Genomic DNA, 13,766 nt, shown 5'->3' on the forward strand with positions numbered 1-13,766 from the left:
TTTTTTCACTTGTTAAAACCATTTTTTTATTACAGGATGTGTAAATCAATGTCCAAAATACCATTTCAAGTCTATTGAATCAATAAATTTATAGAGCAAATCATGAACAAAAAGTTTGAGAAAAACGCACATCACAGCACTTGAATTTTTAAAAATTATTCAAGTTATTTGAGTTCTATTGTCGGGTAGTTGATTTCTATTGTCAAGCACTTGAGTTCTGCATAGCAGAGCACGCCAGAGCACGACAGAGCATGCAAGAGCTCGCCAGTGCACGCCAGTGCACGCCAGAGCACTCCAGTGCACGCCAGAGCACGCCAATTCACACCAGAGTACGCCAGTGCACGCCAGAGCACGGCAATTCACACCAGAGCACGACAGTGCACGCCAAAGCACGCCAGTGCACGCCAGAGCACGCCAGAGCACACCAGTGCACGCCAGAGCACGCCAGTGCACGCCAGAGCACGCCAATTCACACCAGAGCACGCCAGTGCACGTCAGAGCACGTCAATGCACGCCAGAGCACGCCAGTGCACGCCAGAGCACGCCAGTGCACGCCAGAGCACGCCAGAGCACGCCAGTGCACACCAGAGCACGCCAGTGCACGTCAATGCACGCCAGAGCCAGCAAGAGCACGCCAGAGCACGCCAGAGCACGCCAATTCACACCAGAGCACGCCAGTGCACGCCAGAGCACGTCAATGCACGCCATAGAACGCCAGTGCACGCAAGAGAACGCCAGTGCAAGCCAGAGCACGCCAGTGCACGCCAGAGCACGCCAGTGCACGCCAGAGCACGCCAGTGCACGCCAGAGCACGCCAGTGCACGCCAAAGCACGTCAATGCACGCCAGAGCACACCAGTGCACGCAAGAGCACGCCAGTGCACGCCAGAGCACGCCAATTTACACCAGAGCACGCCAGAGCACGCCAGTGCATGCCAAAGCACGCCAGACACGACAGTGCACGCCAGAGCACGCCAGTGCACGCCAGAGCACGCCAGTGAACGCCAGAGCACGTCAGTGCACGCCAGAGCGAGCCAGTGCACGAAAGAGCACGCCAGTGCACGCCAGAGCACGTCAATGAACGCCAGAGCACGCCAGTGCACGCAAGAGCACGCCAGTGCACGCCAGAGCACGTCAATGCACGCCAGAGCACGCCAGAGCACGCCAGTGCACGCCAGAGCACGCCAGTGCACGCCAGAGCACGCCAGTGCACGCCAGAGCACGCCAATTTACACCAGAGCACGCCAGAGCACGCCAGTGAATGCCAGAGCACGCCAGTGCACGCCAGAGCACGCCGGTACACGCCAGAGCACGCCAGTGCACGCCAGAGCACGTCAATGCACGCCAGAGCAAGCCAGAGCACGCCAGAGCACGCCAGAGCACGCCAGTGCACGCCAGTGCACGGTAGAGTACAGCAGACAACAGCTCAGAACTTGAAGTTGCTATAATATTTTTTTCACTTGTTAAAACCATTTTTTTATTACAGGATGTGTCCAAAATTATTATATTACTGGGAATCAATGTCCAAAATACCATTTCAAGTCTATTGAATCAATAAATTTATAGAGCAAATCATGAACAAAAAGTTTGAGAAAAACGCACATCACAGCACTTGAATTTTTAAAAATTATTCAAGTTATTTGAGTTCTATTGTCGGGTAGTTGATTTCTATTGTCAAGCACTTGAGTTCTGCATAGCAGAGCACGCCAGAGCACGACAGAGCATGCAAGAGCTCGCCAGTGCACGCCAGTGCACGCCAGAGCACTCCAGTGCACGCCAGAGCACGCCAATTCACACCAGAGCACGCCAGTGCACGCCAGAGCACGCCAATTTACACTAGAGCACGCCAGAGCACGCCAGTGCATGCCAGAGCACGTCAGAGCACGTCAATGCACGCCAGAGCACGCCAGTGCACGCCAGAGCACGCCAGTGCACGCCAGAGCACGCCAGAGCACGCCAGTGCACACCAGAGCACGCCAGTGCACGTCAATGCACGCCAGAGCCAGCTAGAGCACGCCAGAGCACGCCAAAGCACGCCAATTCACACCAGAGCACGCCAGTGCACGCCAGAGCACGGCAATGCACGCCAGAGAACGCCAGTGCACGCCAGAGCACGCCAGTGCACGCCAGAGCACGCCAGTGCACGCCAGAGCACGCCAGTGCACGCCAGAGCACGCCAGTGCACGCCAGAGCACGCCAGTGCACGCCAGAGCACGCCAGTGCACGCCAGAGCACGCCAGTGCACGCCAGAGCACGCCAGTGCACGCCAGAGCACGCCAGTGCACGCCAGAGCACGCCAGTGCACGCCAGAGCACGCCGGTGCACGCCAGAGCACGTCAATGCACGCCAGAGCAAGCCAGAGCACGCCAGAGCACGCCAGAGCACGGTAGAGTACAGCAGACAACAGCTCAGAACTTGAAGTTGCTATAATATTTTTTTCACTTGTTAAAACCATTTTTTTATTACAGGATGTGTAAATCAATGTCCAAAATACCATTTCAAGTCTATTGAATCAATAAATTTATAGAGCAAATCATGAACAAAAAGTTTGAGAAAAACGCACATCACAGCACTTGAATTTTTAAAAATTATTCAAGTTATTTGAGTTCTATTGTCGGGTAGTTGATTTCTATTGTCAAGCACTTGAGTTCTGCATAGCAGAGCACGCCAGAGCACGACAGAGCATGCAAGAGCTCGCCAGTGCACGCCAGTGCACGCCAGAGCACTCCAGTGCACGCCAGAGCACGCCAATTCACACCAGAGTACGCCAGTGCACGCCAGAGCACGCCAGTGCACGCCAGAGCACACCAATTCACACCAGAGCACGACAGTGCACGCCAAAGCACGCCAGTGCACGCCAGAGCACGCCAGAGCACACCAGTGCACGCCAGAGCACGCCAGTGCACGCCAGAGCACGCCAATTCACACCAGAGCACGCCAGTGCACGTCAGAGCACGTCAATGCACGCCAGAGCACGCCAGTGCACGCCAGAGCACGCCAGTGCACGCCAGAGCACGCCAGAGCACGCCAGTGCACACCAGAGCACGCCAGTGCACGTCAATGCACGCCAGAGCCAGCAAGAGCACGCCAGAGCACGCCAGAGCACGCCAATTCACACCAGAGCACGCCAGTGCACGCCAGAGCACGTCAATGCACGCCATAGAACGCCAGTGCACGCAAGAGAACGCCAGTGCAAGCCAGAGCACGCCAGTGCACGCCAGAGCACGCCAGTGCACGCCAGAGCACGCCAGTGCACGCCAGAGCACGCCAGTGCACGCCAAAGCACGTCAATGCACGCCAGAGCACACCAGTGCACGCAAGAGCACGCCAGTGCAAGCCAGAGCACGCCAGTGCACGCCAGAGCACGCCAGTGCACGCCAGAGCACGCCAGTGCACGCCAGAGCACGCCAATGCACGCCAGAGCACGCCAGTGCACGCCAGAGCACGTCAATGCACGCCAGAGCACACCAGTGCAGTTTGAGAAAAACGCACATCACAGCACTTGAATTTTTAAAAATTATTTGAGTTCGTTTGTTCGTTTGTTAGAAGTTATTTGAGTTCTATTGTCGGGTAGTGGATTTCAATTGTCAAGCACTTGAGTTCTGCATAGCAGAGCACGCCAGAGCACGCCAGTGCACGCCAGAGCACGCCAGTGCACGCCAGTGCACGCCAGAGCACGCCAGTGCACGCCAGAGCACGCCAGTGCACGCCAGAGCACGTCAATGCACGCCAGAGCAAGCCAGAGCACGCCAGAGCAGGCCAGAGCACGCCAGAGCACGCCAGAGCACGCCAGAGCACGCCAGTGCACGCCAGTGCACGGTAGAGCACGCCAGTGCACGCCAGAGCACGCCAAAAAACGCCAGAGCACGCCGGTGCACGCCAGAGCACGCCAGTGCACGCCAGCACGCCAGAGCACGTCAATGCACGCCAGAGCACACCAGAGCACGCCAGAGCACGCCAATTTACACCAGAGCACGCAAGAGCACGCCAGTGCACGCCAGAGCACGCCAGTGCACGCCAGAGCACGCCAGTGCACGCCAGAGCACGCCAGTGCACGCCAGAGCACGCTAGTGCACGCCAGAGCACGCCAGTGTACGCCAGAGCACGCCAGTGCACGTCAGAACACGTCAATGCACGCCAGAGCAAGCCAGAGCACGCCAGAGCACGCCAGTGCACGCCAGAGCACGCCAGTGCACGCCAGAGCAAGCTAGAGCACGCCAGAGCGAGCCAATTTACACCAGAGCACGCCAGTGCACGCCAGAGCACGCCAATTCACACCAGAGCACGCCAGTGCACGCCAGAGCACGTCAGTGCACGCCAGAGCGAGCCAGTGCACGAAAGAGCACGCCAGTGCACGCCAGAGCACGTCAATTAACGCCAGAGCACGCCAGTGCACGCCAGAGCACGTCAATGCACGCCAGAGCACGCCAGTGCACGCCAGAGCACGCCAGTGCACGCCAGAGCACGCCAGTTCACGCCAGAGCACGCCAGTGCACGCCAGAGCACGCCAGTGCACGCCAGAGCACGCCAGTGCACGCCAGTGCACGCCAATATACACCAGAGCAAGCCAGTGAACGCCAGAGCACGCCAATTCACACCAGAGCACGCCAGTGCACGCCGGAGCACGCCAGAGCACGCCAGTGCACACCAGTGTACGCCAGAGCACGCCAGAGCACGCCAGTGCACCCCAGAGCACGCCAGTGCACGCCATAGCACACCAGTGCACGTCAATGCACGCCAGAGCACTCCAGTGCACGCAAGAGCACGCCAGTGCACGCAAGAGCACGCCAGTGCACGCCAGAGCACGTCAGTGCACGCCAGAGCACGAAAGTGCACGCAAGAGCACGCCAGTGCACGCCAGAGCACGTCAATGCACGCCAGAGCACACCTGTGCACGCAAGAGCACGCCAGTGCACGCCAGAGCACGCCAATTTACACCAGAGCACGCCAGTGCACGCCAGTGCATGCCAGAGCACGCCAGTGCATGCCAGAGCACGCCAGACCCGACAGTGCACGCCAGAGCACGCCAGTGCACGCCAGAGCACGCCAGTGCACGCCAGAGCACGCCAGTGCACGCCAGAGCACGCCAGTGCACGCCAGAGCACGCCAGTGCACGCCAGAGCACGTCAATGCACGCCAGAGCAAGCCAGAGCACGCCAGAGCAGGCCAGAGCACGCCAGAGCACGCCAGAGCACGCCAGAGCACGCCAGTGCACGCCAGTGCACGGTAGAGCACGCCAGTGCACGCCAGAGCACGCCAAAAAACGCCAGAGCACGCCGGTGCACGCCAGAGCACGCCAGTGCACGCCAGCACGCCAGAGCACGTCAATGCACGCCAGAGCACACCAGAGCACGCCAGAGCACGCCAATTTACACCAGAGCACGCAAGAGCACGCCAGTGCACGCCAGAGCACGCCAGTGCACGCCAGAGCACGCCAGTGCACGCCAGAGCACGCTAGTGCACGCCAGAGCACGCCAGTGTACGCCAGAGCACGCCAGTGCACGTCAGAACACGTCAATGCAAGCCAGAGCACGCCAGAGCACGCCAGTGCACGCCAGAGCACGCCAGTGCACGCCAGAGCAAGCTAGAGCACGCCAGAGCGAGCCAATTTACACCAGAGCACGCCAGTGCACGCCAGAGCACGCCAATTCACACCAGAGCACGCCAGTGCACGCCAGAGCACGTCAGTGCACGCCAGAGCGAGCCAGTGCACGAAAGAGCACGCCAGTGCACGCCAGAGCACGTCAATTAACGCCAGAGCACGCCAGTGCACGCCAGAGCACGTCAATGCACGCCAGAGCACGCCAGTGCACGCCAGAGCACGCCAGTGCACGCCAGAGCACGCCAGTTCACGCCAGAGCACGCCAGTGCACGCCAGAGCACGCCAGTGCACGCCAGAGCACGCCAGTGCACGCCAATATACACCAGAGCAAGCCAGTGAACGCCAGAGCACGCCAATTCACACCAGAGCACGCCAGTGCACGCCGGAGCACGCCAGAGCACGCCAGTGCACACCAGAGCACGCCAGTGCACGCCAGAGCACACCAGTGCACGCCAGAGCACGCCAGTGCACGTCAATGCACGCCAGAGCAAGCCAGAGCACGCCACAGCACGCCAGAGCACGCCAATTCACACCAGAGCACGACAGTGCACGCCAAAGCACGCCAGTGCACGCCAGAGCACGCCAGAGCACGCCAGTGCACGCCAGAGCACGCCAGTGCACGCCAGAGCACGCCAGTGCACGCCAGAGCACGCCAATTCACACCAGAGCACGCCAGTGCACGTCAGAGCACGTCAATGCACGCCAGAGCACGCCAGTGCACGCCAGAGCACGCCAGAGCACGCCAGTGCACACCAGAGCACGCCAGTACACGCCAGAGCACACCAGTGCACGTCAATGCACGCCAGAGCACGCTAGTGCACGCAAGAGCACGCCAGTGCACGCAAGAGCACGCCAGTGCACGCCAGAGCACGTCAGTGCACGCCAGAGCACGAAAGTGCAGGCCAGAGCACGCCAGTGCACGCCAGAGCACGCCAGTGCACGCCAGAGCACGCCAGTGCACGCCAGAGCACGCCAGTGCACGCCAGAGCACGCCAGTGCACGCCAGAGCACGCCAGTGCACGCCAGAGCACGCCAGTGCACGCCAGAGCACGCCAGTGCACGCCAGAGCACGCCAGTGCACGCCAGAGCACGCCAATTCACACCAGAGCACGCCAGTGCACGCCAGAGCACGCCAATTCACACCAGAGCACGCCAGTACACGCCAGAGCACGACAGAGCACGCCAGAGCACGCCAATTCACACCAGAGCACGAGAGTGCACGCCAAAGCACGCCAGTGCACGCCAAAGCACGCCATTGCACGCCAGAGCACGCCAGTGCACGCCAGAGCACGCCAGTGCACGCCAGAGCACGCCAGTGAACGCCAGAGCACGCCAATTTACACCAGAGCACGCCAGAGCACGCCAGTGAATGCCAGAGCACGCCAGTGCATGCCAGAGCACGCCAGATCCGACAGTGCACGCCAGAGCACGCCGGTGCACGCCAGAGCACGCCAGTGCACGCCAGAGCACGCCAGTGCACGCCGGTACACGCCAGAGCACGCCAGTGCACGCCAGAGCACGTCAATGCACGCCAGAGCAAGCCAGAGCACGCCAGAGCACGCCAGAGCACGCCAGTGCACGCCAGTGCACGGTAGAGTACAGCAGACAACAGCTCAGAACTTGAAGTTGCTATAATATTTTTTTCACTTGTTAAAACCATTTTTTTATTACAGGATGCGTCCAAAATTATTATATTACAGGGAATCAATGTCCAAAATACCATTTCAAGTCTATTGAATCAATAAATTTATAGAGCAAACCATGAACAAAAAGTTTGAGAAAAACGCACATCACAGCACTTGAATTTTTAAAAATTATTCAAGTTATTTGAGTTCTATTGTCGGGTAGTAAATTTCTATTGTCAAGCACTTGAGTTCTGCATAGCAGAGCACGCCAGAGCACGACAGAACATGCAAGAGCTCGCCAGTGCAGGCCAGTGCACGCCAGAGCACTCCAGTGCACGCCAGAGCACGCCAATTCACACCAGACTACGCCAGTGCACGGCAGAGCACGCCAATTCACACCAGAGCACGACAGTGCACGCCAAAGCACGCCAGTGCACGCCAGAGCACGCCAGAGCACGCCAGTGCACGCCAGAGCACGCCAGTGCACGCCAGAGCACGCCAATTCACACCAGAGCACTCCAGTGCACGTCAGAGCACGTCAATGCACGCCAGAGCACGCCAGTGCACGCCAGAGCACGCCAGTGCACGCCAGAGCACGCCAGAGCACGCCAGTGCACACCAGAGCACGCCAGTGCACGTCAATGCACGCCAGAGCAAGCTAGAGCACGCCAGAGCACGCCAGAAACACGCCAATTCACACCAGAGCACGCCAGTGCACGCCAGAGCACGCCAGTGCACGCCAGAGCACGCCAGTGCACGCCAGAGCACGCCAGTGCACGCCAGAGCACGACGGTGCACGCCAGAGCACGTCAGCGCACGTCAATGCACGCAAGAGCAAGCCAGAGCACGCCAGAGCACGCCAGAGCACGGTAGAGTACAGCAGACAACAGCTCAGAACTTGAAGTTGCTATAATATTTTTTTCACTTGTTAAAACCATTTTTTTATTACAGGATGTGTAAATCAATGTCCAAAATACCATTTCAAGTCTATTGAATCAATAAATTTATAGAGCAAATCATGAACAAAAAGTTTGAGAAAAACGCACATCACAGCACTTGAATTTTTAAAAATTATTCAAGTTATTTGAGTTCTATTGTCGGGTAGTTGATTTCTATTGTCAAGCACTTGAGTTCTGCATAGCAGAGCACGCCAGAGCACGACAGAGCATGCAAGAGCTCGCCAGTGCACGCCAGTGCACGCCAGAGCACGCCAGTGCACGCCAGAGCACTCCAGTGCACGCCAGAGCACGCCAATTCACACCAGAGCACGCCAGTGCACGCCAGAGCACGCCAATTCACACCAGAGCACGACAGTGCACGCCAGAGCATGCCAGTGCACGCCAGAGCACGCCAGAGCACGCCAGTGCACACCAGAGCACGCCAGTGCACGTCAATGCACGCCAGAGCCAGCTATAGCACGCCAGATCACGCCAGAGCACGCCAATTCACACCAGAGCACGCCAGTGCACGCCAGAGCACGCCAGTGCACGCCAGAGCACGCCAGTGCACGCCAGAGCACGCCAGTGCACGCCAGTGCACGCCAGTGCACGCCAGAGCACGCCAGTGCACGCCAGAGCACGCCAATTCACACCAGAGTACGCCAGTGCACGCCAGTACACGCCAGAGCACGACAGAGCACGCCAGAGCATGCCAGTGCACGCCAGAGCACGCCAATTCACACCAGAGCACGACAGTGCACGCCAAAGCACGCCAGTGCACGCCAGAGCACGCCAGAGCACGCCAGTGCACGCCAGAGCACGCCAGTGCACGCCAGAGCACGCCAGTGCACGCCAGAGCACGCCAGTGCACGCCAGAGCACGCCAGTGCACGCCAGAGCACGCCAATTCACACCACCTCAGCAAGCTAAAGCACGCCAGAGCACGCCAATTCACACCAGAGCACGCCAGTGCACGCCAGAGCACGTCAATGCACGCCAGAGCACGCCAGTGCACGCCAGTGCACGCCAGAGCACGCCAGTGCACGCCAGAGCACGCCAGTGCACGCCAGAGCACGCCAGAGCACGCCAGAGCACGCCACTGCACGCCAGAGCACGCCAGTGCACGCCAGAGCACGCCAGTGCACGCCAGAGCACGATGGTGCACGCCAGAGCACGCCAGTGCACGCCAGAGCACGCCAGTGCACGCCAGAGCACGTCAATGCACGCCAGAGCACACCAGTGCACACCAGAGCACGCCAATTTACACCAGAGCACGCCAGAGCACGCCAGTGCATGCCAGAGCACGCCAGACACGACAGTGCACGCCAGAGCACGCCAGTGCACGCCAGAGCGAGCCAGTGCACGCCAGAGCACGCCAGTGCACGCCAGTGCACGCCAGAGCACGCCAGTGCACGCCAGAGCACGCCAGTGCACGCCAGAGCACGCCAGTGCACGCCAGAGCACGCCAGTGCACGCCAGAGCACGCCAGTGCACGTCAGAACACGTCAATGCACGTCAGAACACGTCAATGCACGCCAGTGCACACCAGAGCACGCCAGAGCACGCCAGTGCACGCCAGAGCACGCCAGTGCACACCAGAGCACGCCAGTGCACATCAGAGCACGTCAATGCACGCCAGAGCACGCCAGTGCACGCCAGAGCACGCCAGAGCACGCCAGTGCACACCAGAGCACGCCAGTGCACGCCAGAGCACACCAGTGCACGTCAATGCACGCCAGAGCACGCCAGTGCACGCAAGAGCACGCCAGTGCACGCAAGAGCACGCCAGTGCACGCAAGAGCACGCCAGTGCACACAAGAGCACGCCAGTGCACGCAAGAGCACGCCAGTGCACGCAAGAGCACGCCAGTGCACGCCAGAGCACGTCAGTGCACGCCAGAGCACGAAAGTGCACGCAAGAGCACGCCAGTGCACGCCAGAGCACGCCAGTGCACGCCAGAGCACGTCAATGCACGCCAGAGCACGCCAGTGCACGCCAGTGCACGCCAGAGCACGCCAGTGCACGCCAGAGCACGCCAGAGCACGCCAGTGCACGCCAGAGCACGCCGGTGCACGCCAGAGCACGCCAGTGCACGCCAGAGCACGCCAGTGCACGCCAGAGCACACCAGTGCACACCAGAGCACGCCAATTTACACCAGAGCACGCCAGAGCACGCCAGTGCATGCCAGAGCACGCCAGACACGACAGTGCACGCCAGAGCACGCCAGTGCACGCCAGAGCACGCCAGTGCACGCCAGAGCACGCCAGTGCACGCCAGAGCACGCCAGTGCACGCCAGAGCACGCCAGTGCACGCCAGAGCACGCCAGTGCACGCCAGAGCACGCCAGTGCACGCCAGAGCACGCCAGTGCACGTCAGAACACGTCAATGCACGTCAGAACACGTCAATGCACGCCAGTGCACACCAGAGCACGCCAGAGCACGCCAGTGCACGCCAGAGCACGCCAGTGCACACCAGAGCACGCCAGTGCACATCAGAGCACGTCAATGCACGCCAGAGCACGCCAGTGCACGCCAGAGCACGCCAGAGCACGCCAGTGCACACCAGAGCACGCCAGTGCACGCCAGAGCACACCAGTGCACGTCAATGCACGCCAGAGCACGCCAGTGCACGCAAGAGCACGCCAGTGCACGCAAGAGCACGCCAGTGCACGCAAGAGCACGCCAGTGCACACAAGAGCACGCCAGTGCACGCAAGAGCACGCCAGTGCACGCCAGAGCACGCCAGTGCACGCCAGAGCACACCTGTGCACGCAAGAGCACGCCAGTGCACGCCAGAGCACGCAAATTTACACCAGAGCACGCCAGAGCACACCAGTGCATGCCAGAGCACGCCAGTGCATGCCAGAGCACGCCAGACCATACAGTGCACGCCAGAGCACGCCAGTGCACGCCAGAGCACGCCGGTGCAGGCCAGAGCACGCCAGTGAACGCCAGAGCACGTCAATGCACGCCAGAGCAAGCCAGAGCACGCAAGAGCACGCCAGAGCACGCCAGAGCACACCAGAGCACGTCAGAGCACGCCAGTGCACGCCAGAGCACGTCAGTGCACGCCAGAGCACGAAAGTGCACGCAAGAGCACGCCAGTGCACGCAAGAGCACGCCAGTGCACGCCAGAGCACGCCAGTGCACGCCAGAGCACGTCAATGCACGCCAGAGCACACCTGTGCACGCAAGAGCACGCCAGTGCACGCCAGAGCACGCAAATTTACACCAGAGCACGCCAGAGCACGCCAGTGCATGCCAGAGCACGCCAGTGCATGCCAGAGCACGCCAGACCCGACAGAGCACGCCAGAGCATGCCAGTGCACGCCAGAGCACGCCAATTCACACCAGAGCACGACAGTGCACGCCAAAGCACGCCAGTGCACGCCAGAGCACGCCAGAGCACGCCAGTGCACGCCAGAGCACGCCAGTGCACGCCAGAGCACGCCAGTGCACGCCAGTGCACGCCAGTGCACGCCAGAGCACGCCAGTGCACGCCAGAGCACGCCAATTCACACCAGAGCATGCCAGTGCACGTCAGAGCACGTCAATGCACGCAAGAGCACGCCAGTGCACGCCAGAGCACGCAAATTTACACCAGAGCACGCCAGAGCACGCCAGAGCACGCCAGTGCACACCAGAGCACGCCAGAGCACACAAGTGCACGCCAGAGCACGACAGTGCACGTCAATGCACGCCAGAGCAAGCTAGAGCACGCCAGAGCACGCCAATTCACACCAGAGCACGCCAGTGCACGCCAGAGCACGTCAATGCACGCCAGAGCACGCCAGTGCACGCCAGTGCACGCCAGAGCACGCCAGTGCACGCCAGAGCACGCCAGTGCACGCCAGTGCACGCCAGTGCACGCCAGAGCACGCCAGTGCACGCCAGAGCACGCCAGTGCACGCCAGAGCACGCCAGTGCACGCCAGAGCACGCCGGTGCACGCCAGAGCACGCCAGTGCACGCCAGAGCACGCCAGTGCACGCCAGAGCACGTCAATGCACGCCAGAGCACACCAGTGCACACCAGAGCACGCCAATTTACACCAGAGCACGCCAGAGCACGCCAGTGCATGCCAGAGCACGCCAGACACGACAGTGCACGCCAGAGCACGCCAGTGCACGCCAGAGCACGCCAGTGCACGCCAGAGCACGCCAGTGCACGCCAGAGCACGCCAGTGCACGCCAGAGCACGCCAGTGTACGCCAGAGCACGCCAGTGCACGCCAGAGCACGCCAGTGCACGCCAGAGCACGCCAGTGCACGTCAGAACACGTCAATGCACGCCAGAGCACGCCAAAGCACGCCAGTGCACACCAGAGCACGCCAATTCACACCAGAGCACGCCAGAGCACGCCAGTGCACGCCAGAGCACGCCAGAGCACGCCAGTGCACACCAGAGCACGCCAGTGCACGCCAGAGCACCCCAGTGCACGTCAATGCACGCCAGAGCACGCCAGTGCACGCAAAAGCACGCCAGTGCACGCAAGAGCACTCCAGTGCACGCAAGAGCACGCCAGTGCACGCAAGAGCACGCCAGTGCACGCAAGAGCACGTCAGTGCACGCCAGAGCACGAAAGTGCACGCAAGAGCACGCCAGTGCACGCCAGAGCACGCCAGTGCACGCCAGAGCACGCCAGTGCACGCCAGAGCACGTCAATGCACGCCAGAGCACACCTGTGCACGCAAGAGCACGCCAGTGCACGCCAGAGCACGCAAATTTACACCAGAGCACGCCAGAGCACGCCAGTGCATGCCAGAGCACGCCAGTGCATGCCAGAGCACGCCAGACCCGACAGTGCACGCCAGAGCACGCCAGTGCACGCCAGAGCACGCCGGTGCAGGCCAGAGCACGCCAGTGCACGCCAGAGCACGTCAATGCACACCAGAGCAAGCCAGAGCACGCCAGAGCACGCCAGAGCACGCCAGAGCACGCCAGAGCACGCCAGAGCACGCCAGTGCACGCCAGTGCACGGTAGAGTACAGCAGACAACAGCTCAGAACTTGAAGTTGCTATAATATTTATTTCACTTGTTAAAACCATTTTTTTATTACAGGATGTGTAAATCAATGTCCAAAATACCATTTCAAGTCTATTGAATCAATAAATTTATAGAGCAAATCATGAACAAAAAGTTTGAGAAAAACGCACATCACAGCACTTGAATTATTAAAAATTATTCAAGTTATTTGAGTTCTGTTGTCGGGTAGTGGATTTCTATTGTCAAGCACTTGAGTTCTGCATAGCAGAGCACGCCAGAGCACGACAGAGCATGCAAGAGCTCGCCAGTGCACGCCAGTGCACGCCAGAGCACGCCAGTGCACGCCAGAGCACGCCAATTCACACCAGAGCACGCCAGTGCACGCCAGAGCACGCCAATTCACACCAGAGCACGCCAGTGCATTCCAGTACACGCCAGAGCACGACAGAGCACGCCAGAGCACGCCAATTCACACCAGAGCACGAGAGTGCACGCCAAAGCACTTCAGTGCACGCCAAAGCACGCCAGTGCACGCCAGTGCACGGTAGAGTACAGCAGACAACAGCTCAGAACTTGAAGTTGCTATAATATTTATTTCACTTGTTAAAACCATTTT

This window comes from Daphnia pulicaria, chromosome 7 (assembly GCF_021234035.1).
Source record: "Daphnia pulicaria isolate SC F1-1A chromosome 7, SC_F0-13Bv2, whole genome shotgun sequence".
NCBI classification, from domain to species: domain Eukaryota; kingdom Metazoa; phylum Arthropoda; class Branchiopoda; order Diplostraca; family Daphniidae; genus Daphnia; species Daphnia pulicaria.